We start from the raw sequence: 5,559 nt of genomic DNA, 5'->3' as shown, positions 1-5,559 counted from the left end.
TTCCGGGAACCGATCGCGGGACCCCAGCGGCGATTGGGTCCGCAGGTCTCGCGACCCACGGCTGGGTACATGTAAACGACGTGCCGGTACATCGATCTGCCCAGCCGTGCCATTCTGCCAAAGTATATCGTCATGCGGCGGTCGTTAAGTGGTTAATTACTACCTTAATCAGCCACAGAACCTGTGTAATTAAAGAAGTAAACCCTGATGGGTTTAACTTCCTCTTTGTTCCCTGCAAAGTAAACGCATAATGGGCTAGTATGCGTTGCATACTAGCCCATTATGTGCCACTCACCTGCAGAAAAAGCCTGTGATATCAGCGCTGTCTAATCACGTCCATCTTCAACCCCTCTTCCTTCCGACGGTATGGACTCTGCCTCTGCTATTGGCTAGAGTCACGTGACATCACTCCCGTGATTGTGCCCTTTTTCAGTGCGCATGCGCCGATTATGTCAGCACCGGCGTATATGGCGAATATCTCCTAAACCGTAGAGGTTTAGGAGATATTTCCAGTACCTACAGGTAAGCCTTATTATAGGCTTACCTGTAGGGAAAAGTCGTTGGAATAAACGTCGTTTTTTCTAGAGGCTGAAAAACGTTGTTTTTTACAAGCCGAAAAATGACCGTGTGTACGCGGCGTGAGGCTCTAATTGGCTTTAAAAAAGGGTGGGCTCGGGGCGCAATGGTGGTGTTGGTTTGCCACCCCACCTAAAATATTGAGCACCAGCCGCCACTTCTATTACTCCATTATTTTTGGGTGCCATTGATTCTGGATACTGAAGGGAAGGGGTGAGCTGTGGTGGTTTGTATATTGTCTTTGCCAGTCAGACGCTTTTGGAAGATTCAGTGTGGTTATTTTATTGTCATTAGGCGTCACCTAATTCACTAAAATGAAAGTTGTAGTCACACTAGCCACCTAACAGCAGAGTTGTGAGCAGGGACTAAAACAGGCTTTTAGGAAATTTGTTATACGACAGCATTTTTCTCGCTTAACACCTTTAAAGTAAAGCAAATGTTTATTTATTGCAGAAATTATCAGCGCCTTCCATTTTTTTACTTCATTTTTCAGTTTTCAATTCACATACTTCTGCCCACTCTGTGCAGAAATATTTTTTTTTATTTTTCAATCATAGCTATCTCCCTATTTTTTAATCTGACATGGCCAATTATTATGTAACATAAAAGCTATGGGCCGGATTCAGTAAGAACTTACGCCGGCGTATCTATAGATACGCCACGTAAATTCAAAGCTGCGCCGGCGTATCTTCTTTCCGTATTCAGAAAGCAAGATACGCCGAAATCAGGCTAAGATCCGACAGGCGTAAGTCTCTTACACCGTCGTATCTTAGGGTGCATATTTACGATGGCCGCTAGGTGGCGGTTCCGTCGTTTTCGGCGTAGAATATGCAAATGACCTAGATACGCCGATTCACAAACGTACGTGCGCCCGGCGGAATTTTTTTTTACGTCGTTTGCGTAAGGCTTTTCCGCAGTAACATTGCTCCTGCTTCTATGAGGTGTACACAATGTTAAGTATGGATGTCGTTCCCACGTTGAATTTTGAATTTTTTACGTCGTTTGCGTAAGTCGTTCGCGAATAGGGCTGGACATAATTTACGTTCACGTCGAAACCAATACGTCCTTGCGTCGTACTTTGGAGCAATGCACACTGGGATATGTACACGGACGGCGCATGCTCCGTTCGTAAAAAACGTCAATCACGTCGGGTCACCACCCATTTACTTAAAACACGCCCCCTCATCCTCGTTTGAATTAGGAGCGCTTACGCCGGCCCCATTTACGCTACGCCGCCGTAACTTAGGAGGCAAGTGTTTTGTGAATACAGCACTTGCCTCTCTGATTTACGGTGGCGTAGTGTAAATACGTACGCTACGCCGCTGTAACAATGCACCCGGCTACCTGAATCCGGCCCTATGTTTTTATAAAGCAGCCTTATAACTGGCGTATTTATGCAGAGAGATAAGATGAATAGAGATACTGTTCGGGGACAACAATTGGGTGAGCAATAGGTACTGTCGTGAATGGAAATGTAGCAACTGCTTCAACCAAAATTTACCCCCTTCCTGACCAGAGCATTTTTTGCGATACGACACTGCGTCGCTTTAGCTGACAATTGCGAGGTCGTGTGACGTTGCGCCCAAACAAAATTGACGTCCCTTTTCCCCCACAAATAGCGCTTTACTTTGGTGGTATTTGATTGCCTCTGCGGCTTTTATTTTTTGTGCGATAAACAAAAAAAGAGCGACAATTTTGAGAAAAATTCAATATTTTTTACTTTTTACTCTAATAAATATCCCCCAAAAAATGTAAAAGGGACATACAGGTGCGCCTGTTTGCCTGTACGAACCATTCTGCCAACGTAAATGTGTGTGCGTGGTCAGTATTTTCTGTCTCACCATTAGCCACCTGGTGCCTATGATGATGTCATGCGTCATGTAAATGAAAATCTTAGGATGGGGCTTGGCTGACTTCCTGGCCCCCAAGTACCCCATATCACATACACCCAGAAGAGCTTGCTGTCTCACCATTAACCAACTGGTGGCTATGATGATGTCATGCGTCAAGTAAACGGTAATGGCTACGCATTTTAGGAAGGGGCACCCAGAGGAGTATCTAGTAAAAATGGCACCTATGGCAAGCACTGAAACTGCGCCCCTGTCAAAACATTTGAAACCTTTCAGATAACCAGGGACCAGGGAGGGACGCAGTGCGACGAGGACAGAGAGGGACACTGGGGACCACTGGTGGCTGGTGCTGAATTTTTTTTTGGGGTGGCGCAAACAAACTGAAAAAAAAAATCAATTGCAGCCACTGTGCCCATCAAAGCAGCCACTGTGCCATCAATGGCCAGTCATAGGCCGTCATGGGGGCACCTGTCACTCCCCTTCCCAGGCCAAGTAGCAATATTAGCAAATGCTGTGCCGGCGCCGCGCCTCAGCAGGCCGGCCGCGATGCCGGGAGCTACATTAGTGCGGGAGGCGGCCGCAGGAGGACGGGTGGGGGTTTTTCTGTACAGGGGGTAGCTTTTTGCCGCCCCCCTCCCCATGGCGCCCATGGCACTTGCCATGGCTGCCATACTCTAAATACGCCACTGGGGGCACCCCTTTCTCAAGGCTTGGCTGACTTCCTGGCTCCATGTACCCCATATCACATCCACCCAGAGGGGTTTGTTGTCTCACCATCAACTCCCTGGAAGGCTGCCACCTGCTGGACACTGATGGCTATGTTTTTAATACATTTTATATGTGAGTGTAATATGAATTGTTTCTTTATTGAATTGTTAATAAATGCTACACTGGCATCATGCTTTTCTCTCTCTTTTTTCTTTTTGGTATTACATGGTTTGCTAGTGGGAACATCCCCAGATCCTGCTTGGAAGAGAAGCTGATTACATTGTCATAATGTGAACTTTATGCCTATTAGTTTTCATATGAACTTTTTTCAAGGACACATTTTATTTTTATGTAATTTTGTATTGTATGTCAATTCCCACCCTTTGGCTTTTGCACTAGTGCTCCTTAGCAAAGTATAATTTCTTCAGCGTTATCACATGAAAAGATATAATAACATATTTACAAAAAAGTGAGAGGTGTACTCACATTCATTTTATATATACAGTGTAACGGTAACCACCGTTTACGATATCCCATCCATCAACCACGACAGCTTATCTGACACTCCAACCAACAGGACCCGATCCATCCCATTTCTCAGAATAACCGAGACACACAGCTCTGGGTTCTGGTTTCAAATAAAAGACATCTTTAATGGTACACGCTCAGGGTTTTATACAGTTCAAGCATGAAAGGAACAAAGAGACTCCCCACCCCCCTCATCACACACTGGGACTTCAATACGCCTTCAGATGGGCTAATTACTAATCAGTATCCAGACATTCGGGCGCCATTTTTAACATGACCTAATTACTACACCTGAGAAGTCACATTCCACATCTTAGACAGACGTTCTGTCTCCGCATACAGCTTGACAAGTTCCATTCCACATCTTATATCAATAGAATTCACACAAAGCAGCATCACACAATGAGAGGTCTTTCAGAAGCAGACTCAATTAGCATGTCAACAGTCTACACAGAGGAATGAGTCACTATTGACCGGTTGGGTCAACATTAACCAACAACTTGCAATATCTCAAGATCCTGCAATATGAAGTATCAGTAATGTCCCATCTCATGTAATTTCTAATTAATATTTCTCAGTCACCCTATGCCCAAAAGGGACACAGGGTGACCCTAGACACAAGAGTTATTAATGACGCTGGCACAGGAGTACCCCTCATCCTTCCAAAGTCTCTGTTTGTCACGGGTCATTCCGTTACATACAGTAACATCACATTCAGAATTATAAGCTATAATTTATGCCACTTACACAACGCTTCTAGGTTACAGGCAAGAGGCAGTGAACCAATGGTGGATGCCAACAATTGCACATGTGTGGGTGGCTATCTGGTAGGTAATTTAACCATACAGGTTGCTAATGTTTATTAATGAATACATGACTGCTTTATTTTGTGTCTTTTACATCTACCTGGAGTTCAGATTTAGGAAGATATTAAAATTTAAAGATCTTTACATAAGTTAAATTGGACTAACTCTGTACAGATATATATTATTCATTAAGTACATTCATTTTGCAAGTATTCGATGTTAGTTTAGTTAATTATGTTTGCCATATTAAATATCAGTAGACACAATTGATTACATACCTAACAGAGATGGAAGCTCCTACTGTTTCCATTGATGACTCTCACCCCGAAGACAGAGCCAACAACACACCAACAGATCAATAGCGATAAATAAACGTTATCAGAACTGGCAATAAGCTTTGAAGAACGGGTGATGAACGGGATTGACCATTTTAAATGCAGAGGTTAGGTAACAGCGATACAATACGATAACACAGCAAAGTCATTTGTGTTGATGTTTGCTTTCTTTATCACCAGTAACAGGCCTTGCCTAAAATGTACTGACTGAGCGAGTGGAGGGCAATGCTGCAAGCTGTAATCAGTGTAATCAATTGTCAAGAATAGGAGTAAAGGGACACAACTGACTATGGGGTCTAACGTCTAACTACTACTTTTAGACCCTAACTGACCACTGGCCAGTGGGTAAATCTGCAACAGTGGGGTAGATTCAGGAAGCTTTTACGGCGGTGTATCTCTGCGCCCGCGTATCCTTACGCCGATTCTCAAAGGCAGATACGCTTAAAAAATAGTCTTCCTCCACCGACGTAACTTGATTGCGGCGGCGTAGAATTGTGTGCAATATTACGTTGGCAGCTAGGGGTGCTTCCGTTGTTGTCGGCGTAGAATATGCCAATTACCTAGATACGCCGATTCACAAACGTACGTACGCCCTTCGCAATGTATTTACGCTGTTTACGTTAGGCTTTTTCAGCGTAAGGTTGTTCCTGCTATTAGGAGGCACAGCCAATGTTAAGTATGGACGTCGTTCCAGCTTCGAAATTTGAATTTTTTACGTAGTTTGTGTAAGTCGTTCGCGAATAGGGCTGGACGTAA

This window comes from Rana temporaria, chromosome 12 (genome assembly GCF_905171775.1).
Source record: "Rana temporaria chromosome 12, aRanTem1.1, whole genome shotgun sequence".
In the NCBI taxonomy this organism is placed as follows: domain Eukaryota; kingdom Metazoa; phylum Chordata; class Amphibia; order Anura; family Ranidae; genus Rana; species Rana temporaria.
This window is presented reverse-complemented; position numbering follows the sequence as displayed.